This window comes from Euprymna scolopes, chromosome 40, assembly GCF_053919585.1.
Source record: "Euprymna scolopes isolate OS-2025 chromosome 40, ASM5391958v1, whole genome shotgun sequence".
Lineage (NCBI taxonomy): Eukaryota > Metazoa > Mollusca > Cephalopoda > Sepiida > Sepiolidae > Euprymna > Euprymna scolopes.
Genome location: NC_136521.1, coordinates 20,115,751 through 20,140,165, shown reverse-complemented (window position 1 = coordinate 20,140,165; position 24,415 = coordinate 20,115,751).

Genomic DNA, 24,415 nt, shown 5'->3' with positions numbered 1-24,415 from the left:
ACTCCTAAATACTTATATCCTGTATCTTCTTTTTCTTTCATGATTTCTCCATTTGGCAGCACTATTCCATTCGAATGAATCTTTACTCCTCTTTTCATCACCAGCACCACACATTTACTAATCCCAAACTCCATCCCAATGTCTTCTGAGTATGTCCCCACAAGTTCTACCAGTCTCTTCATTTCCTTTTCATTTCTACCGAATATTTTCAAATCATCCATAAACAGTAGATGGTTGAGGCGTCTGTCACCAGATCTAAAGTTATACCCCAGTTTTTCTCTCTTCAAATAGATGCTCAGTGGCATCATTATCATTACAAAAAGAAGTGGCGATAACGAATCTCCTTGAAATATCCCACGTTTAATGCCAACCTGCTCCATCTCCTCTCTGTTTGCTGTTAGCACCGTTTTTCATTCAGCCATACTTGTCTCCAAAAGCCCTACCACATTCTCAGCCACCTTCATCATTAATAATATTTCACGTATCCATGAATGAGGAACCATGTCATCAACCTTTCTGTAATCGATCCATGCTACGCTCAGATTTCTCTTCTTCTTCTCCGCATCCTGCATTATTGCTTTATCAATTAGTAGTTGCTCTTTAGTACCTCTCGAGCCTTTCCGGCACCCCTTTTGTTCGTCAGGAAAACACCATTACTCTCTAGATGTTCATAAATTTTCTCCGCAAATATTCCAGTCAACAGTTTCCACATCAATGGCAGACATGTAATTGGTCTATAATTATTGGCATCTGTTCCTTTTGCAGGATCTTTCCTAATCAGTGTTGTTCTTCCCTTCACAAGCCAATCAGGGACATCTCCCTACTCTACAACCCTTTGCAGAGCAGCGGCTATAGGTGGATAAAGGCATGGGAACTGTTTAAACCAGAAGCCCATCATTCCATCTGGACCAGGTGACCTCCAGTTTGTCATCCTTCGTATGCCAGCTTTAACGTCATCGATGGTTATCTCAACGTTCTTCATCTGCTGCATTTCTGATAGCCTTTCTCTGACCTCTCCCAACCAGCTAGCTTTTTTATTATATCGCCCTTCGACAGACAAAATCCGACTCCAGAACTTCCTTGCATCTTTTGCATTTGGAGGGTTGTTATTTCCCGCCTGTTTACTACCATTTAATTCTTTATAAAGCTGAGACTGATTGTTCCGGAAAAGACGAAATGCAACACTTTTTTCCAACAAAGTTCCTAATTTTTATACCACCAGTGTGGACCTTCTCTTTCAACATTGTTAGAACGTTCATCGTTCCCTTTTCCAACAATCTATACCTCCTTTCAAGCTTTCTGTCTTAGTTTAACTCCTTTTCTTATTTCTTAGATTCTACCAATGTCTTTCCGCCACCGTTTAATACTTTCTTCAAGCCGTCTCTGCCAGTGTGGCCTTCTATCCTTCATTTTTCCCTTTTTCTTCTGTAATAAGCCAAGACGATTCGCAATAACGTATTACGCTGCATATAAAAGCCTGTTAATATCCGTAATCGATATGTTCTTTCTTATGATGTTGTGAATTACTCCTTGAATTATTTTTACCTCGTTTTTTACCTTCCGCCTATCACTACTCTTCATACTTGGAATCTCTATGATATCGTCTCTAAGAAGAACCTCTCTTAACTTCTGAAGTACTTCTTTTTCTACAGAAGTAAAAGTTTGAACTTTATCACCACTTCTCCATACATCTGCTCCTTTCACTGGCTCCATTGTTTCAGAGGCAATGATCTCATCTGCCTTAGATCCTTCAAACTCTTTCTCATTACTTCCCTTAACCATAGGATTCCATACCTCCTCAGATGTCCGCCTCCCATCATCGCTTACATTTCCCTTCTGCACTTCAACTCTTTCAGTTCTTTCATCAGAGCTAGTTTCATCAATTTTACTTTCGTTATTCATTTCATTCCTAACCATCCATTCAATCTCTTCTCTTGCAATCACTGAAAGTAGGTTGTTACTATTAATTTGTTTTAACTGGGATACCAAACTCGCGACACATCTAGCTCCTCCTCCTCTCAATTCCCATTCTTCTTTCACTTTTCGGATATATCCACCAGATTTGGTACTTCCACTTCTTACAAAGCATTCCCACAGTACTCTTCTTTCCTCATTCGTCCACGTTTTTTTTTGTTTTTTTACATTTCTTGTTCCGACTCCCTCCGTATCTTGGGACCCTCTCTGGCAATTCTTACTCCCCCTATATCCAGCCACATCCTCAGAATTTCGAACAGTTTTATGATGACGACAGGACCCACCCTGTTTACCAGTGGGACACATATCTGACGTGAGACCACCACAAGATGTTCTAGCCTCATTCACGTCGTTATTTTCAATATTTTGATTTGACATTCTCACATAAATAGGGTTAGTTAGACATTATCTCTAGAAGGGTTCCCCACCAAGGTCAAAGATCCCCTCCCGACCTTTTTCCTCCATCACCACCACTATTCCCATTACCACCACCAACAACAATATAGTATTACTTAACATTTTTATCCTTTGCTTCCTGAGGCCAAAAGGAAAACATCTTAGATTAGACTAATAGTTAGAATAATTCAACTATTTATTTTATTGTTAATTCCAACAAATCAGCGTTTAAAAATAATTTTGCAGCAAAGGTTAATCTTTTATAAACAAAATTTGAAAACAAAAAATGATTCTAAACAATTAAAAAGACGAAGTAAATTAAACAGTAAATTCATTAAGATATTGCGAAATTGTATTTTGCCTAAAATCAGATAAAAGTATGGCAATTTGAAGTTAAAAACCTTTGCTAAAATTTTCCAAAATTAATTTTTTTATAAATAATTAAAAAATATTTAAGCCCGTTGAAATGTATTGGGGTTAGAATCGTTATTATTTTATTAACATTTAACACTATTTTCTCTATTTTTATACTGCTCTAGGATTTTAAAGACAATATTCTCTTACAAGACGATCACATATAGGCTTACTTTTATATATTTTCTAAAAGTCATATTTAGCGCTAAATATTCCTCAACCTGTTGCAGTTAAGATATGAAAAGTCTTTTCTAAGAGATTGTTTTATATGCTTTTCAGATCACTGATGGTTTGGTCTGTGGATTAGGCCAAATACCCAAGCAATAAATTCACTAATGGCAATGAGTTCATTTATGGCTTCTTTAAAATCTTGAAAGTACTTCATGATCATGATATTTATGAATCCTAAAGCGTTTTATAAGACCAAATGAATCAATAGCTATGTTGTAAATCTAAACGAAGATATAACATTGTGTATAGCAACAGTACAATATATCGTTCAGAATTTGACGAAAATGATTTTTATTTTATGAGAGTAATCCTCATAATTTGATGTGAATATTTATCAGATAATTGAAATGAAAGGTTATAGCTGACACACGTTCTATGGCTGAGTTTTTAAAACTAATAATAATCACCTAAAGATGAGATTTATTCACTTTTGGGCGCAGCTTCTATCGTATTTATGCCTGAAACATATCGTAAATATAAGGGCTTTGGAGCGCAGATATTCATGAGACGACATTTGTGAATTGATCTCTCACTATAGATAATCATTAAATATACAATTGCACACGGTAACATCAAGTCTGGAATATAATTTTATGTAAAAATGATTGGTAGAATGAAAATAGAACCAGAGAATTAACAGTTTATACACCGATCAAGCAGGATATAGTCCAATCTGTAGATGATGAAAATATAATAAATTATTGATTATTTATCGATAAGTGTTAGATACGGACATTTTCGAAATTTCTTTGCAGAGAATTACTTTATAATTAGTTTCAATTGATTGGTCTTTCGGCTCTCATTTTTTATAGATAGGATTTCAACCTATTAGGTTCCTATGCTTGTTGGATTCCGGGTATTTGCCCCATCGCTCCCACATATTGAGATGGCCCGGAATACTCTATATACTATTTAAAAGCCATGGTATTTTATGGGTTTGTCTGTTCGTACGCAAATAGAATCATGTCAACGCTGTATACATAAAAATAAATAGAAATAGGCAGAGTACAGAGAAAGTAGGTATTACGATATCCAAATTTGAATCTCACGTAAGAGTAAAAAAAAATTAAAACTGATGACAAGTTTTATACATTTAAAAGTTACATTACCTAAGACATGTATAATCAATGAATCAGATCTTGCATAACTTTCTAGTCGACCTCATTGTCTCATCAATTCATAATGATCGGTCACTATGAAATAGAGAAAGTCTCACCAACCAAAGATGCAGACAATATTAATGGTTTTGAGACTTTCGCGTGGTGTCAGCTCTAACTCTTATCGATTAAAACACGATGTTTTGAATGAAATAAAAAGTACAATCATGTTAACATATTCGACGTTAAGATTTTACAAGGAGTGTGATTATTTAAAACTCATTTATTTACCATAAAAAGGACGGTGTTTTGAGATTGCTATTTTTAAAAAGGAAATAATAGGAACACATCAACAACAAACGATACTTGATAAGAATGGGATGCTATTGTTGCAAGTTCGCATTGTCTAACACATATATAATCCATTGCATACACCGCATCTAGCATAACTTTCTAGTTGTCACCATCATCTCATCAATTCACATGGATACACAAGGCTTCTTTTTAATGGAAGATTTAATAAATTTAAACAAAGTGAGAAATTAAATCAGACAGAATATGAGAAACGGGTCAGGGTGTTTGAGAGAGAAAATATTCATGGTTCTGTGTCTTGTATTCTGGAGTCACATCTGACCCTTCAAACGTCACACAAGTTTTCTATTGAAATATATGCCATATGTAACATACGAAATAAAAAAGGTAGACGACAGTCATATGAACACTTTACAATTTACAGTGAGAGAGAATAAATGTTATAACATATTGATCATTTAAACTCATATATGGATGGTGTTTTTCGTACACAAATAGAAACATAATAAGGAGAGTACCCACAAGTCTACACAATTTGTTGAAGCAAAAACATAAGAATTATATATATATATATATATATATATATATAGTTATCCACATACAGTATTGTTGCGTTGTATCACAACTCATCATTGCGGTTAGTCATACACATTTCCCCAGCTGTCGATCGAACCTAAAACCGTCTCATTGAGAGACGGCAGCTCTCACCATCGGAGCACGAATCAGGGCCGTAAATATTTCTCGTCAAGTGTGTATTAAATCCACACCGTCCGTCACAACAGTGCTCTAGCCATCAGCTTTTTTACAAACAAATTAATAGTGGGCTTCGCTTAATAGATTAAATACGCGTCGGGTGAAAATATATTTACAAAGTGCTCAACCCAAAGAGAGGAGGTTTAATTGTCATCCATATACAGTACTGATTCGTTGTATCACAACTCACCAGTGCGCCTAGACATAATCTGTTATTGTTTTTTATTAAAGATTCTGTTGAAATATTTCATTGAATTTGTTTCGCTTAACTAAGATATATATATATATATATATATATATATATATATATATATATATATATATATATATATATAAGCCTAGGATTGTAACCTAGAACCATCGCGTTGACAGTCGGCAGTTCTAGCGATCGACCCGCGGGAGCGGCGCCCGTAAACTATCCCGCCAAATATCTGTTTAAACAAACATTTGTCCACTACTTTTACAGTGCTCTAACCGCTTGTTCATAAACAAACAATGAGCGTCGCATTAAGCAGCGGGTGAGATAATTTACGACAGTGCTCTACCCAAAGAGGGGGGGGCTTTAATATACCGTTTTTAAATCCCCAAAACAGCCTTTCATGGTAAACAACTGATGATCCAAGACCATATATATATATATATATATATATATATATATATATATATATATACATATACATATATATATACATATATATATATATATATATATATATATATATATATATATATATATATATATATATATATATATACGTAGATTTTGTTGTTGTTTAAACGATATCGAGGTTAGCATCTCCACCTTGAAGATCAGATGGTTTTTTTTTTGGTTTTTGTTTTTTAGAAATTGCCCATGTTTTATTTTGTACATAAACCAATAATATTTTTTATTTATTTATTTGTTTTTAAAACAGTAATCTACGTACATGCTTGTTTCGGGGCACTACCCCTCTTCAGCGTATCTTGACTGTTATTAGGACTATAACCCTGGACCTTATGTATTCTAGTCCAGCGTCTTAATCCAGTACGCTATGTTGCTATAGACGATTTACTGTATAGTTTTTATGGTTTATATATTTACGTAAATTTTGTTGTTGATTTTTTAAACGATATTGAGGTTAGGTCTACACCTTGAAGATCGGATTTTTTTTTTTTAGAAATAGCCCATTTTTTTATTTTGGACGTAAACAAATAATATTTTTATTTATTTATTTATTTTAAAAACAGTAATCTACGTACATGTATGTTTCGGAGCACTATATATATATATCTGCGCAATGGAAACAACTTTCCATCGTAATTGCTGAATCCACGGTATTTTAGGTGTGTCAAATGATTAACAAGGCAGTTTGTTTCGCCAATAAAATAGGTCGGAAAGGTGGTTTGAGTCGTTCTGAAAAGAGTACTATTACAGAACAGCTAGCAAAAGGTAAAACTACCCACGAAATATCGAAAATGATAGGAAGGTACCATCAAACTGTGAAGAACTTTGACAAGGGCCCTACAAAGGTAGATAAGAGAGCTGATAAAGGTAAATCTAGAGTTGTTTCACCCCGTTCTCTACTCCAAATTAAACGTGAAGTTGTTAAGAACACTGGGCAGACAGACAAGTGAAGAAATCTTTGACCAAGCCGGATTGAAGAATGTCTCAAATAGTACTCGATGTCGCCTTCTGTAAGAAGTGGCAAAGTCTGTTAAACCGTGACAAAGCCTCCATTAAAAAAACATCACATAAAAAACGATTGAAAAGGGCAGAGGAGAACATGAAAACTGATTTTTCCAAATTTTGTTCATGTCACTTGATGGCCCAGATGGATGGAGCAAGGAATGAGTCCTAGATGGACGACATCGTCATCAGCGTTTAAAGCGCCTTTGGAGTATCATGGAGCGACGGCTCTATGCAAGTGAGCGCCAATTTAAGAGCAAAGATAAGTTGTGGGATGCTCTCCAAGAGGTATCGCGAGAAATAACTGTTGATGAAACCACAAATTTGACTAATTCCGTAGATCAACGTGTTTTACAAATCATTCACAAAAAGGATCGCATATCTCCTACTAATTATGTCAACGTAGAAATTGCTATGTAGTTATTGTGCTCTAAGGATTTTTCCTAGTTCATTTAATGTTTGAAAATTATTTCAATAAACAAGTTATGGGTATATTGTGTTTTTTCTCAACCTCGTTAATAACTTGACACACTGAAATCAACAGACATTCCTGTCATAGTTTCGCTAATACTGCTTCAAATACTTTTATTTTCTGACTGGAGTTGCTGAATAGTATTGTAAACACTTTCTTAAAGTTTCACGAATTTTTATTCACTCGTTCCTTAAATATTAAAAAATATGTAAACTCGTTAATAATTTGATACGCAGTATATATATATGTATATATATATGTGTGTGTGTGTGTGTATGTTTCAGTTCTAAACATGTATTAGCATCAATAAATTGTTAAAACAATTTGATTCGATTTTGTTTGTTTTTATTTATTATTTCATTCATTTGATTTGTAGTTAAGATTATTCAATTTAAAATGAAATATTTTAAACATTTTATTTTGCGTTTTCATTAAAAGTTCAATTTTTTTTTACTTTAATAAATCTATCTATCTATCTTCTATACTCCTATAAATTCGTTTTTCTTGTGTGTGTATTGATATTCATATTAAAACCCTCTTTTCTATTTATTTAAAAAGAAAATACAATTTTCTTATATATGGGTTGTGAAAATGTATTCACGTGCAAACGATCTAACTAATTTGCATATTCTTTTAAACATTCATTTTAATTAATTCCCTATTAGTTTTTTCGGGTTTCTTATGGGAGGATCATCTAGAGTTAACTATTACGTGTAATTATATTCATGCAGATATTCTACATGATTTATACTTAGATAATATTTGCGTAAAATCTTTACAGTAAACAAAAAATTGTTTCCATATATATTTATGTATACGTATATATTTTTGTTTAATCTATTAGTCTATCTATCTATCTATATATCTATAAATGTGAGCGTGTCTGTGTGTCTCTCTGTGCGTCTGTGTGTCTGCATATCTCTTTCTGTGTACATTTCCCTATGCAATAACTCTGTCAATTTTTAGTGGTACTGAGATTTGGGAAAGTTGATGTGATCGGTTTTCGGCCAGAAATTTGGCTGTTAAGGGATCAAAGTTCAACGATTTGACCTTTGAGAACTCTACCAAGCTGCTTCGCCAATTTGGGGTCTACACACTTGAAATTTTGGATATAGGTTCCTTGGACATAGATCTAACTTAATAACTTGATTTGAGCCCAAAACAATAAATGTTAAGGGGTCATAATAGGGTCAAATTTAAAAACATTAACCCTTTTTTGTTTGTTTTTACTCAGCATATACCTCCAAACGCCCAGGCAACGCCGGGCTGAAATGCTAGAATATCTGTAAAACTGAACGTGTCTGTGTGTCTGTCTGTGTCTCTGTCGGTGTACATTTCTCTACGCAGTAACTTTGTCAATTTGAAGTCTACAGACTCGAAATTTGATATACAGGATACTGAGATTTCGGAAAATCTTTGGGATCGGTTTTCGGCCAGAAATTTGGCTGTTAAGGGATCAAAGTTCAACAATTTGACTTTGGAGTACTCTACCAAACTCCTCCGACAATTTTAGATCTAAACACTTGAAATTTTAGATATAGGGCCCTAGGACATGGATCTAACTTATTAACTTAATTTGAGCCCAAAACAATAAATGTTAAGGGGCTATAATAGGGGTCAAAGTTTTAAAAAAATTGACATCTGCGGTCTCTACCAAATTATCAGACAATTTCTAGTGTAAACATTTGAAATTTTACATAAAGGGTATTCAGAGATAGGGCAAGCTTTTTCATCGGTTTGGGTCGAAAATTTTTAGTTACCAATATATAAATGTATGTACGTATGTATGTGTGTTTGCATGTCTGCCTAAAACTTTCGACAGAAACGACGGATTTTACTAAGATCAGTATCGTTTTAAAGTTCGACCTTTCATACGACAAATATTGAAAAGTTGTCTGAAAACATTAATATCTTCATCTTCAACTAGGCACTTTTCTACAGGGCGGAGTCTCTTTTTTCGCCGATATTTTTGAAAGATATCTTCTCCTTTCTATAGCCTTATTTTGGCGGTGGTCGTAACCGTAAAGAGGTCAGTTTTTCCCCCGTCCTTTTCCTCCTTCACGGTATGGGTTCGAGCCTGCCTTCTTACGACCACATTTTTTTTTGCTCAACATACACATCCAAACACCCGGGCAACGCCGGGCGGAAATGCTAGTATATCTATAAAATTGAACGTGTCTGTGTATCTGTCTGTCTGTTTATCTGTCTGTGTGTCTGTGTGTGTACATTTCCCTACTCAATAACTCTGTCAAGTTTTAGTCTACAGACTCGAAATGTGATATACAGGGTACTGAGATTTGTAAAAAAATCGATGTGATTAGTTTTCGGGCAGAAATTTGGCGAGTAAGGGGTCAAAATGTAACGATTTGCCCTTTGATGACTCTACCAAACTCCTCCGCCAATTTGGGGTCTACGCACATGAAATTTTAGATATAGGTTCCTTGAACATGGATCTAACTTAATAACTTGAGTTGAGCCCAAAACAATAAAATTTAAGGGGTTATAATAGGGGTCAAAGTTAAAAAATTGATCGCTTTTTTTTCTTTTTTTTTTGCTCAACATACACCTCCAAATACCCGGGCAACGCTGGCCACCCATGCTAATAATATATATTTTAAAGTTAGATGTTTTTATTTGAATTTGTGATTTTTTTTAATTTGAGGTTCAACGTTGATTATTTGAGAGTTTTTGTAACTGGTTGTTTGGAAACTTTTCTGCGTTTAATGCTTCATACATTTTTTTAACACTCTTTTTCTCTTATCAGAAAAAAAGTAATTCTAATTCCTTTGAATTATCTCTCTGTATAAAATGGAGAAATAATGTAATTGGTACTCGACTATTTAAAAGTACGTATTTACATGTTTATCTGTAAAGGAATGTTTCTTTTCTAACCTTAACCCTATCTCTAATCCAAAACCCAACCTGAAGAAACAGAACGTGATGCGAAGAGATAACAAAAACTCATGAAATTATTCATTTTCAACCCCTTCCCCACTAAACTAAGATTAAAACTGGTATTTTGTTTTCTTTCGTCTCTATAACATCATTTGTAACGATCGGTCGGTCAACCGCAAGCGTATCCTGCTCTATAACAATGTGTATTTATTTATAAATATATATTCATTCAGTCACACGGATTCCCGCCACCCACAATAAGGAAAGAAAAGAAGCAAATATTTTTCCATAATCAGACATTTACTTTTTTGAATGTTTCAGGAAAAGGGATATATTTGTTTGAAGAAACTGAATGGGTCTTACTACTGTTTCGACTAATAATCTTGGTCAATTATCTTACTAAACAAGTGTTCGTAGTCAAACCTAATAATATAATTAGCTTGTAAAGTTTTCGGCGTACCTTCAACAACTCTCTATAGACGGCTCTATCAGCCCATATTAATGGTTAAAGTAGCCAATCACAAAGACCCGGATGTACTCATATTCATTACATTACCTCCCCATGAGCACAATTTTTCCATGAAATTTAGCTTTAATATTTTTTCATTTTAGGATCTGGACATAATCTATCAACTTTCTTTCTGTATTTTCCTCATTACTAGCATTTGCTGCTACAATAATTTCCCTGAGAGTTGTAGTCAGGATGAAACCATAGCCGACGCGAGCATTTATACTACGAGCTTCTGATTTCTGCTCATCAATTATAAACCTATCAGAGAGAAATATGTTAATAATTGAGAAGACATTTAGCTATTCCGTAGCTAGATATCTTGTTAAGTAGATTTTTATACCATACTCTATCAAAATATGTTAATATGTCATGAGCAATTACCCTAGAAACAGAGACCCGTCAAGTGATCACTAATCCTTTGTGACATAATAGTTAGTTGTAGATCTAGCAGTGAAGACTCGCATGGTCTTTTAAACAATCATTTAATTCAGTAAAAAATCAGCACATATTTCTGATTTTTTTTTCGGTTTTTTCTTTTCATACATACGGTTGGAGACGCTCGATCTGAGTAATCGAACTTTGAAATTATACTAATTTTTAGCCTTTTTTAAATTTCTCAATAATTGTGTACTTTTCTTTCGGATTTGAAAAGCGGGTTAACATTTTCTTTTAATTCGAGGACAACTTCTGTTTTTGTGCATAGAACGAGTCCCTCTTAAAATCTTAAGGTAATATGCTTTCTTTATTTGCAATATATCTTTCTGTTTGCGTCGTCTTATTTCTCTTTAAAACATTAAAACTTTATTATATAATAATTAATTATTTTATTTATTTCAAAACAACGAATTTTATTGTCTAAATTATGTTTCATCATTAATTATTGTTAAATTATTACGGAAAGAATTAATCGGTAATTTCTATATGTTAAACAGTACGATTCAGTCTAAACCTATTTTCCATTTGTGTCGATTTATGTCGCTGCAATTTTTGATGAGGAATTCGTTTTATTGTTCGAATTTAATTACGGAAAAGGTCTTATAAATCATCTCTCTTTATTTATACCGCGACTATTTTCATAAATGCTAAATTTCCTTGATATTGAAATATATCAAATATCACTAAATAAAATCACCATCATCTATTTTGCTCTCTTAATTGCAAAAATGTGAAATGAAATAGTTTCATTGTTTAAAGGTGGCTTCATCTAGATCAACTGCTACGTTCGGCCGGTTGCTTGTATATATATATATATATATATATATATATATATATATATATATGTGTGTGTGTGTGTGTGTGTGTGTGTGTGTGTGTGTGTGTGTGTGTGTGTGTGTGTGTGTGTGTGTGCGTGCGTGTATGAAAAAAGTATGTTCTATTATATTTCACCTTTTATTCATACCAATTTTTATTTCTGAAGCTCCATGTATGTTAAATTTAACAAAAGACCAAATATCATGGATGGCAACAGCTAGATTCTAAATTCCAATAATTTATTAATCTTACCATTTATTTATTTCAACATGTAAAAATTTCCAAATTTTTTTTATCAGCACCTGTTTTGTAACGTATAAACAATCGGTTATTATTATGTCAATACTGAATTCGTTACGTGTTGACTCATCAGAAAAATTGGATTTTTTTACTTTAAACAGAAAAGAAAATTAAAATGGCAATGATTACATAAAGCCGAAAATTTTGGAACAATAGTTGCAACGTGTGATATGATATTGAAGCTGTATTTGATTAAATAAAAAAGATATTCAAGCCGTATTTTACCTATTTATATAACGTTTTCATATTGTTTTAATTGTTTATTTTTTATTTCGAAACAACTAATATTTGTTGTCCAAATTATGCTAACTGTGATAAATTTACAATGGGGGATTTGTTCTTTTATATACTAAACCCGCTGTTCCCGGCCACGCATTGCTATGTCTTAGTGGAAATGGAAAAATATGCTGACAGAAATGGAAATGCCCCCTTCTGAATAAACATAGGACAAGTTTTTTTTTTAATATTATTTTTATGATTTTTTTTTTTTTTGTAACGGAATACCTTGGCCCAATCACTGCAAAAAATACATCGCGCCCATCAAACTTAAACAGGACCGGAAACGTGAAATGAAATGAAACGTCAATTATTTATTTATTTATTTATTTGTTTAACTATTATTATTATTATTATTATTATTATTATTATTATTATTATTATTATTATTATTGGCTCACAAGGAGCTTTCAAACAGGTCTTCCGAGATCTTTCCATGAAAACATGGAAGCTAAGTGACAACAAGTCTCCCAGGTTTCAAGTACTCTCCACCTCTTTTAATAACATTTGCAAATAAATTTGCACTATCGCAACAGCTGCTTGCTATTGATTTCTTGTTGGCAGAAGCTATTGGTCCTTACTGAGATTTGAGTGGCACTAAGCCTCCCAAAGGTCCCAGATGTAAAATAGTGTGTTAGAACTGAGATGTCGTTGAAGGAGCATGTGGTTAGAAGTGAGGAGTGGATGCTCAAGGTTGTGGCCAATGAAGTGGAAGTGTGTGAAACCAAGGCTGATTATGTGAAACGTATGGACAGAGAAAGAGCAGAGGAACTGGCTAGGAAGAAAATGAAAAGTTCTTCCAGGATATTGCAAAAGTGCCCGATGAAAGCAAATGGCAATGGCTTAAAGCTGGGTATCTGACTAAGGGTACTGAAGCTTTTGTTTGTGCAGTACAAGAGCAGGCATTAGGAACACGACTGTTCAAAAAAGTGGTTCTAGGATTTGTGGTAAGGCGTCAGAGTCAATTGCACACCTTGCAGCAGGGTGTAGCGGATTGGCCCAGAGAGAGTATCGTAAAAGACACGATCGCATGGGACTCCTGATATATTGGGAGGTCCGTAAGAAGGTTCGAGTGATGTGTGCTGGAAAGTAGTTTGAGGAGGTGCCTTATGAAGTGAAAACAGAAGTGAGGATGGCAATGTAGAAGTAAGGTGGGAGAAAAGTGTCATAACGACCAAGCAATCGGAACATAATCGTCCGGATTTGGTCGACATTGACAAGATCTCAAAAAAAATCTGGCAAATTGTAGATTTCTCAGTCCCTAGGTGTGGGGTATATGGTTAGAAAAGAAAAAAAAACGTACCGGGAGTATCTGCATCGCTCTTTGGGAAAGAAGAAGGAAAGGATGGCTAGCTCATTTATATACACGAAGGGCATCTTGGGAAGGCAGAGCATGATGGGAGAATGTATTTTTTTCCTGTCTCTTCCTTTTTTCTAGATAGGAAGATATAAAATCTGGGAAAGATTCCGTGAAGCGCGAGAAAGAAACGAGTCGTGAGCATCTTCTCTTGAAAAGAATTTCGTATTGCTGACGTTCAGATTGTGCGGTGTGACATTGGTGGCGAGAGGCCATGTGTGGTGGATTGGAAAAGAAGAGGACAGAAACGTGCTGTTGTCGAGCGAGTGACTCACTCAAAGAAAAAAATGTAAATTTTATATTTACACATCTGAACGTAACGACTTTTATTCTATAAATAGATAGGCACACGTGCACAAGTTATCCGGAAATAGAAATCTTCTTACGATCTAGAAAGACATGACAATATGCCAGTTGGCAAACGACGCCGAACCATTATGGCAAACTGACGTTAAGTATTTTTAAAATTCATACTAACAAATGTTTTTCATGTTATCTTGTTCAAACTTGTTTTCTTGTTTTATTTATGTATATGTATTTACTTGTCTGTATTTTTCCTGTCTTATTCGTCACCCCCCCCCTTCGCGACTACAATTGAAACAGGCAAAATACTGCTCACCCATGCTACAAAGTAAACTAGCGATAAAAAAAACAAAATGCCGTTAATTATTTTCTCTATTACAATAGATAAAGTTAGGACTTTATTTAAGTAATATACTTAATATATAATATTACTGCAAGCTTGCTTATATTGAAAATGCTTGCTTCCTTGCTAGCCAATCAAACCATCTAATATAGTTAGTCTTATTTTCAATTATATTCGAAATATAATACAGTGACATTAGCAAAGTAAAAGTCGCCTATGAAAACGAACCTCCTAAATATAAACCTTGAATAATTATCTAAGCTCAAACGTAAATTAATATTAAGCCGACTTTACAAATTGATAAAAAAACTTCCACCCATTAATATGGGAGGGGATATTATCATGAAAAGTGTCCTGAATTGATAATTCAGCACCGGACTTTACTACTTAGATATTATTAATAAATCACTTGTACCCATTCTTCGCCCCCTTTTTTGATGGAGAGTAGATAATACAGTGGATGTGTTATCGGCAGCTCCAGTAACTCTTGCTTCTCCTTTTTTGTCCTTCAGTCCTCATTCAAATGAGTGATTTCTCTACAAAGGATGAAGAAATAGCTGCTTTAAAAGTCGGTAGTACTTGGTGAACAGTAGTCTGAACGTCGGAAATTTTCTATCTCTATGTCTATCCTTGTGGCCATGTCACTAGTAAGGGTGCTGGGGGTAAATGTTTGTCTGGGCTGACGTTATCCGCCTGATAGTCAGGGACCCGAACCTTGGATTAACCACTAAGGAGGTTGTGCTATTAGCAGGCGCAAAGTACTGGGACTGCTGTATTGCCATTTGGTGAATGGATTCTGGACCATGCAGTAGTCTCTGGTGGGGCCTCTCGATGCCATACTAGTTGGTAATTGTTACGGCTTTACTTTTTCATGTGCTACAAAAAAAAAATCCTGTCTTTTTTTCTTTTACTTTCCGTCTCTGTACTGCTCTAACAAAATATGCCGACCTGTTCCTCAAATCCCAAAACCTCAACATGAAATATCTCCAGAAAAAAAACTCGAATAAACCTAGAACCCCATCTTCCAACGTATACCCCTACTACCAGGTCTCCTTCTCCAACATCAGGGGTCTACGTTCTAACCTTCCAGAGGTTGAAACCCAATTACAGGAGACGAAACCGGACATATTCTTTCTAAGTGAAACTAGAATAGGGCCGACCACTTCCCTAGATGAGTTCATAATTAACGGATACTCTAACTTAACAGCTAAATCTGACCCGAAGATCGCCATGGGCATGGAATATGTGCCTACATTAAATATGGCTTCCCGTGTGGCAGGGATATCTTTAGAGAAGATCCTAATTTACCCTATATGTGCTTCCGGGTTGCACTAGCTCACACTACGGCATTTATATTTACTCTCTATCGCCCCCATAACAGCGGAGTTACTATCTTTAAAAGAATGTCTGAGAAAATTGACCAAGTTCTATCAGCATATCCTTCAGCTAACATTCACGTATGTGGAGACTTCAATGTTCACAATGTGGAATGGTTGACCAACTCAAACAAGACCGATGATGAGGTGAGATTCTGTCATGATTTTGCCATTGCTTATGACCTCACTCAGATTGTTCACGAACCCACCCGTGTGCCCGACAATGACGGCCAGTATGCAAGTCTCCTAGACCTATTTCTCACAACTTGCCCTGAACTATGTTCAGTTTCCGTTCTGCCTCCTCTTGGATCTTCCGACCACTCAGTTGTATCAATTAAGATAAAAATGAAATGTAATAAGTCCTCAGACGTACCTCTCCATCGTACAGTATATCGATACACTATGGCTGACTGGGATAGTTTCCGTACATTTATATTGGATCTTCCTCTGCGTTCCATGTTTAAAAAGGATGTGTCGTCTATAGTATCAGACCTGGCAGAATGGTTAATTGTAGGTATAGACAATTTCATACCCTCGAAAAAGTTCCAGCAAAAACCTAACAGCCAGCCATGGTTTTCTCCAGAATGTGCTGCTGCTATTGCGCACAGAAATCACCTTTTCCACTGCTTCCAACGTAATAGATGTATGGAAACTAAAGCCGCTTTCAGGACTGCCAGCAACCATTGTAAGAAAGTAATAAAGAACGCAAGAGAGTTGTATGCTCAATCCGTCAAGTCCAAAGTAACTGAGCAGCGGCTTGGTTCCCACCAGTTTTGGCAAATAACACACAGAATTCTGAACAGAAGCGTGTGCTCTATCCTAACTATCATCAATGGACCTGAGTTAATCTCGTCAGTATCAGACAAAACCAAACTCTTTGCCAAGAACTTTGCAGCCAATTCTACCCTTCGCGACCAAGACCACAACCCCCAATATTTCCTCCTGTATCAGAAAACACACTATGTAATATACAAATATCTGTATGTGATGTTGCCAAGCTAATCAAAAACCTTGATTCCAGTAAAGCAACCGGCCCTGACGGTATTCCAATTATAGTACTCAAAAAACTTCAATCAGAACTAGCACCCATACTTAAAAAACTGTTTAAACGTTGTCTTAAGGAAAATTCCTTCCCATCACCCTGGAAAATCTCATCAGTATGCCCTGTATTTAAGAATTCAGGTGATCGTTCATCCCCCTCTCAGTACAGGCCAATAAGTCTCCTGTGCGTCATGAGTAAGGGTCTGGAATATGTGTTAAATAGAGAAGTAATCAACCATCTCAGCAAAAATAACCTTCTTAGTGAAACACAATATGGTTTCCGTTCTGCTAGATCTACAGCAGATGTGCTTACAGTTATATCTCATAGGATTAACTAATCTCTCGACAGAGCCAACCTTTCTAGGGCAATTGCTCTTGACATATCAAAGGCCTTTGATAGGGTATGGCATAAAGGTTTACTTCACAAGATCTCCAGCTATGGTATAGCTGGAAATGTCTTCTCAATTATTAAATCATTTCTCTCTGATAGGCTCATAAGAGTAGTAGTTGATGGGCAAAAATCAGAAGCTCACAGTATAAATGCTGGAGTCCCTCAGGGGTCCATCCTGGGCCCAACTCTTTTCCTGATCTACATTAATGATCTTCCAAATCACATCCTTACATCATTCGTAGACATTTTTGCTGACGACACTACCATCTATGGTAGCACATCTAAGGCAGTAAACGACCGATTCTCTCTCCTCTTATCTTGATCACGTTGTACAATGGGGAAAGGAGTGGCTGGTTACTTTTAATGCATCTAAAACCAAGCTTCTATCTTTACATCATCAACGTTCTGATCCCCATCTGGCATCAATTAAAATGAATGGCTCTCGTTTTGGGGAGGCCTCAAGTTTTGACAGGCTTCTAGGCTTCACCTTTACTCCTGATCTTAAATGGAATACGTACATCAAATCTGTTGCCAAGGCCGCTGGAAAAATGGTCGGATCCTTCTATCGATCCAGTAGATATCTCACTGCTGATGCTATTCTCTATCTATATAAGAGCCAGATACGTTCAAGGATGGAATACTGTTGCCACATCTGGGCAGGAGCTGCTAGAAAAGACTTGTCCTGCCTTGATAGGGTTCAAAATAGACTTCGTGGCCTGATGGGAGATGTCCTTTTCTCTTCCTTGCAACCTCTATCTCACAGAAGAGATGTTGCGAGGTTGTCTCTGCTTTATCGTTATTTTCATGGAAAGTGTTCGACTGAGCTTCAATCTATGGTCCCCCCTCGCCAAACTTTCACAAGAAACACTAGAATAGCTGAAAACATTATCAATAATTTCCCCCACTCTTTATCTGTGCCTAAACCTAAACATAGATTCCATGATCAAAGCTTCTTTCTTAGAACTGCACGCCTGTAGAATTGTCTTCCGTTTTTCTGCTTTCCAGCTGTCTATAATGTGGTTGTCTTCAAGTCCAACGTGAACAAGTTTCTGATGAGCCGTTCCACTTAAGTTAACAAATTATCCGAACTTATCCTTGTGCAAATATGGCAGACCCATTTGAAGTTATTATCACTTTAATTTCGATAACTTGAAGTTGTCATTGTACTTATTTACTACGATTGCCAAAGTCGTGTAGTCATCTTTCTTGTAAGCTTCAAAATCTTCCATCTCTTTTGAGGGAAAGATATTCGGATTAAATGAGTTGGTTAATAAGTGTTATCGTTTCACTAAATTCTAGATTGCTGATATTTTGAAGTTTATAGCAATTTACATATCAAATGCTCCACATTGTCAAATTGCCTTAATAGAAAACGAACTGTTGGTTCTTATGCACTTATTGCCCCTTGCTGAAATAATAACGTCATTATTTAGAAAATCATTCTTAACATGGGGAGAGGGGGTGTTTTGTAAGTATTCTGTACGTTCACCTAACAATAAATAAATAAAATGATATAAAATTTTAATTTAACTATGAAATACTATTAACAAATAAAGTGGTTTAGTAAGTGCATAAACGCCGAACAATTTTAATAGTTTGTTTTACCGGTTTTTATTATATAAAATGCAAAATATTATATTTTATACAAAAATAGCGACGTAAAAAAACGACCCACCTTGTAAAAAAACTGCCGAGTTGAGGATGAAAGAATTAATGTTTCAATATTTGTCGTCCGAGGGGTCGGGTGTCAAAACGTAAAAATCCGTCACATCAGTCGAAAGTTTTAGGCAGACATACAAACATACATACATATATTTAAACAGACATATGGGATTTATATTAGACTAGCGGGGGTGTCCGGCGTTGCCCGGCGTTGCCCGTAGGTGTGTGTGTTGAGGGGTAAATTAAAACGGAACCTAAAGAATAAGCGAAGTAATAATCCTGTTTAAATATAAAAAAATAAATAAACCCTGTTTAACTTCTTTTAAAAATCGGAAAACAAAAACAAAAAACAGCGAACGTGATGGAAAAACGCTGTTTCAATATTAAAACTTTAAAAATCGAAAATATATTCTATTACAAAATAGACTTCGTGGCTTAGTGGGGGATGCCCTTTTCTCTACCCTGCAACCTCTCTCCCACAGAAGAGACGTTGCGAGCCTATCCTTGTTTTATCGTTATTTCCATGGCAGGTGCTCGTCTGAACTCCAATCTCTGGTACCCCTCGCCAATCTTTCACGAAAAACACACGTCTAGCTGAATCCACTGTGAAAAATTTCCCCCACTCTTTATCTGTGCCTAAATCAAAACATGGATTCCATGAAAAAAGCTTTTTTTCTTAGAACTGCACGCCTGTGGAACTCTGTTCCGTCTGCATGCTTCCCACCTGACTACAACTTGGATGTCTTCAAGTCCAACGTCCACAAATTCCTAATGAACCGCCCCCTTAAGTAAACACTTCATCAAATCTCCACACTAACGTACTGTACTTGCAATAACCCTTATCCCTGAGTGGCTTCCGGGCCTTGATAAGTGGTGACTACCGTGTAAAAAAAAGGACCAAATCCTGATTGTAACCCTAGAAGCTATTTCGGCGAGTCAAGCAGGTTAACATGGCTGACTGGAGACTCTCAACTCAGATGTTGAGACCCTTCACCGAGCAGTGTGGCCTAATTAAATGGCTGGCAAAATAAAAGACGGAGGCAATGTTGCAAATAATCTACTTAGAGGGGGAAGCCATCACTATTTACCAGCAGATGCGCGATGAAGATAAGGGAGACCTTGCCTCAGTGTAGCAAAGACTGAAATTGGCTTTCGCTGAGAGTCCATTTGAAGCACTCGGCAAGCTTGCCATTTGAGGTGGACCGGCGATTCTGTTCACGTCTCTGCTGCGGAGATCAGAAGACTGGCAGGATTGGCTGGTTACGTTGGGAGGAGCCAGGAAATGACGGTAAAGCTACACTTAGTGAATGGCTTTCCAGAAGAAATCTCCACAAACATGCAGAGAATCACTGAGATCAATACGGTGGAAGTGGACGATCTCTTGGTCCAGGCCAGAGTCCTAGTCAAGAACGACAAGGGCCCAATCGTGGCTGCAGCTGTGAGTGGAAATAAGTGCATGAGGCCCCACTTGAATGACGAGAGACAGGCAGCGAGGCGACGGGAGGGGAGACCTGCCATCAAGTGCTTCCAGTGCCAGGGTCCTCACCTGCTCATGGACTGCAAAGAGCCGAGACCGGGGGTAACCTGCTACCGATGTGGATGAGTGGGGCACATTAGCCTCTATTGCGTTGCTGCACAGGACCAGGGAAACGAGTGAAGGGGACCCATTGCGCGAGTGGTTCCTCCTTCTATGTGGAAATGGCGCACAACGAAACGTTGCCTCAGTTTACGGTAGTAGTCAATGGAAAGAGAGCCATGGCCCTTATTGACTCAGGCTGCACCACGACGTTAGTAACGAAGAATGTTGCTAGATCATGGAGCGGAGCCAGGAGTATTAAGACCGTGGATGGCAGGGAGGTAAAATGCCTAGGAGAGACAACAGCTGAAGCACTGGTGCAAGGTGTGCCTATTGGACTACGAGCTCTGGTGTTGGATCGTCTGGTTGGTGATGTTGATGTGGTTTTAGGTGTAAGTCCGATCAACCAACTGGAGGGGGGCGCTACGTTGAGAGGGGGCCAAGTAACTTTCGGACGCCTCGGCGCAGTAGGAATGGCAGGAGTGGAAGGTGATAGAAATATCAGAACACAAAAACCGCAGGCTTGCTGCATCGAGGACGAGGATTTCCTGGCGAGGTTCGATGGTGAGAGGTGGAAGGTGGAATGGAAATGGATCTCTGGGCCTCCGAAACTACGAAACAAAGTAAGCTGCTACGAGAAAACACTGCGAGGAGAAATAAGAAAAGGATTCGAGGAAGAAGTGGAGAGGTGGATAGAGGAGGGAATTCTGAAATCATGGCCAGGGGAAGAAAAAGGAGTTCTACCATTACTGACGGTTGTTCAACCCACAAAGAACAAAGTTAGACCGGTACTGGATTTCAGAGAATTGTCGACCTGAAGTTGGCTTATCTCCAGATCCATGTAGATGAAAAACTCTAGCAACATCAATTGGTCCGGTATAAGGGGAAGTTGTAGTACCTGACGAGATTAGGCTTTGGGCTGAGCTCAACCCCCAAAATTATGACTGCCGTGCTGAAGACGGTGCTGAGTAAAGACTGTATAGTGGACAAGGTCACTAGTTCATACATTGACGACATTCTCATGGAGGAAGCAGAGGTGACAGCAGAGAAAGTGAGAGGCCATGTCGCGAGGTATGGGTTGACTGCAAAACCGGCGGAGTCCCTGGATGGAGGAGCGGCGTTGGGGTTGAAATTATGCCGATATGGCAAAGGAAGCCTTGTCTTTAGACGAGAGAATGCAATAATCGAAATCGGAACCGACCTGACAAAACGAGAACTCTTATGGTCTGCGGGAGACTGGTGGGACACTATCCAATCGCTGGCTGGCTCAGGATAGCGTGCAGCTTTATTAAACGACAAACGGCCACTGATGGCTGGGAGAGCCGTGTGACGAATGAGGTCACGAACATGCTACAAGAAATCATCGCGAGAGTGACGAAAGAAGACCCAGTAAAGGGGGAATGGTACGTCAGCGGCGGAGACGCGGGGGTGATTTGGTGCGATGTCAGCAGTCTGACATTGGGCGTCGTATTAGAGATGGGAGGTGTAACTGTGGAAGATGCGGCGTGGCTAAGAAAGAAAAACTATTCCCATATCAACGTAGCCGAACTGGAGGCCGATATGAAAGGAATCAATCTGGCCCTGAAGTGGGGATTGAAAACGATTGAAATCAAATCCGATTCGGCAACGGTAGTTTCATGGATCAGGTTGGCAGTGACTTGCGATAAGAGAGTTAGGACCAGAGGTGCTGCAGAAATGCTGATCAAGCGCAGGCTTGGAGCACTCGCAGATTTGATAGTGGAATTCCAGTTGAAGGTATCTGTAATGCTGGTCCCATCAGAAAAGAACAAGGCGGATTCGATGACACAGGTAAAGAAGGCCTGGCTGCAGGAGAAAACGGAGGTTTCCTCAGTATGCTTTGTAGGAAAGGAAGTTAAAAAGTTACATGAAATGCACCACTTTGGTCGAGAACGGACGTTATTTCTGGCAAGAGAGGTTTACCCGGAAATCAGTGCCAATCGATAGACCCCGGACCATCCAGGGCCGGTTGAGGAACTGTTAATGGACAATGACCCCGCTTTCCGATCAGAAGCATTTAAAGAGGTGTGTGATAAGTGGGGAGTAAGGCCGAGTGGCAATGGGATAGTGGAGAGGAATCATCGCACCATCAAGGCTGCTGCGGAAAAAAAGCAAAATTTCACCCATGGAGGCGGTATTTTGGTACAACATCTCACCGAAAACCATACAAGATGAGACAACTGTGCCTCATAGAGCCATCTTCGCATATAAATGACGACACCCGTGCAACAAAACGGTAGGAATTGAGGGTGAAGAAGCTACCATTAAAGCAGGCGAGGAGGTGTGGGTGAAGCCCCCCAATGCAATATGTACCACTCGCTGGGGGGAGGGAGGTCGTAACGGGAACGCAGTCGAAGAACAACGTGATGGTGAATGGCGTTCCCCGGCATATCCTAGACCTGCGTCGTGTAACCTTGACGGTGCGCAGTGATGGCAGTGAAGAAGAGGAAGTCGAGATCCACCGAGAAGCGAACGATGCACCCCAATTCGACTTAGCCCCACATTGTGGTTCTTTACAACTGGACGAGAATGTCTGTAGTGAAACTGTAAACGTCAACCCCCAAGAAGTTGTCTCCCAGAGGCCTCAACGTGAGAGGAGGAGGCCTGCTTGGATAAAGGATTATGAAGTGTCTTATTGATCTCAAAGATCAGGGGGGGCGTGTGAGGTATATGGTTAGAAGAAAAAAACGTACCGGGCGTATCTGCATCGCTCTTTGGGAAAGAAGAAGGAAAGGATGGCTAGCTCATTTATATACACGAAGAGCATCTTGGGAAGGCAGAGCATGATGGGAAAAGCTATTTCTTTTTCCTGTCTCTTCCTTTTTTTCTATATAGGAGGATATAAAAGCTGGGAAAAATTCCTTGGAGGGCGAGAAAGAAACGAGTCGTGAGCATCTTCTCTTGAAAAAAAATTCGTATTGCTGACGTTCAGATTGTGCGGTGTGACATTGGTGGCGAGAGGCCAGGTGTGGTGGATTGGAAAAGAAGAGGACAGAAATGTGCTGCTGTCGAGAGAGTGATTCACTCCTTCCCAAACCCCAGAACCGAATCCTGATTGTAACCCTAGACTGGGACAGGAATGTGAGAGAGAAGGAGAACAAAAAGTGGAGCAATTATTCTCCATTGACCGTTTGAATCATTTTTTCAATTGCGTTTGTGCTGTATTTCTGCAATTTTGAATAATTTCATAATTATGAATACATTCATGTGTACTTTAAAAAATAGTATTTAGTCAGTTGCAGTTTTATTAATAATATTATTAATTAGTAATAACGTGAATATAATTTTAGCAGACGAAAAGTTGGGTGACAAAGGGACCAAGAGAACCTTACTTCGTTATAATTCTGTCTGAAATGAAATATAAGTATTAATTAGTTTATTTCTTCCATGCGTTCGTGAAGATAATGGAACAAAAAGGAAACTAAATAAAAAAAGAACACAACACCGATCTTCATGTTAACATAACGAATACATAAGTACAAAGAAAACACACACACACACGCACGCACACACATACTCAAGCCAAACACATACGCACGCAAGCAAAAGAGCAAACACACGAACATGTATGTGTATGAACACCAACACACGCGTGCCCAAGTTTACGCGGCTTAAATAGTTACATCACACACGCACACATACACACACACAAAGATGCACTCAATCAATGTATGTATGTATATGTGCACATGTATGTGTATAAGGACAAGCACGTGCGTGCAATGTTTTGCAAGCGATTAGTTTAATGCCACACACACACATGCACAAACACACGTACGAAAGTAAACAAAAACAAACAC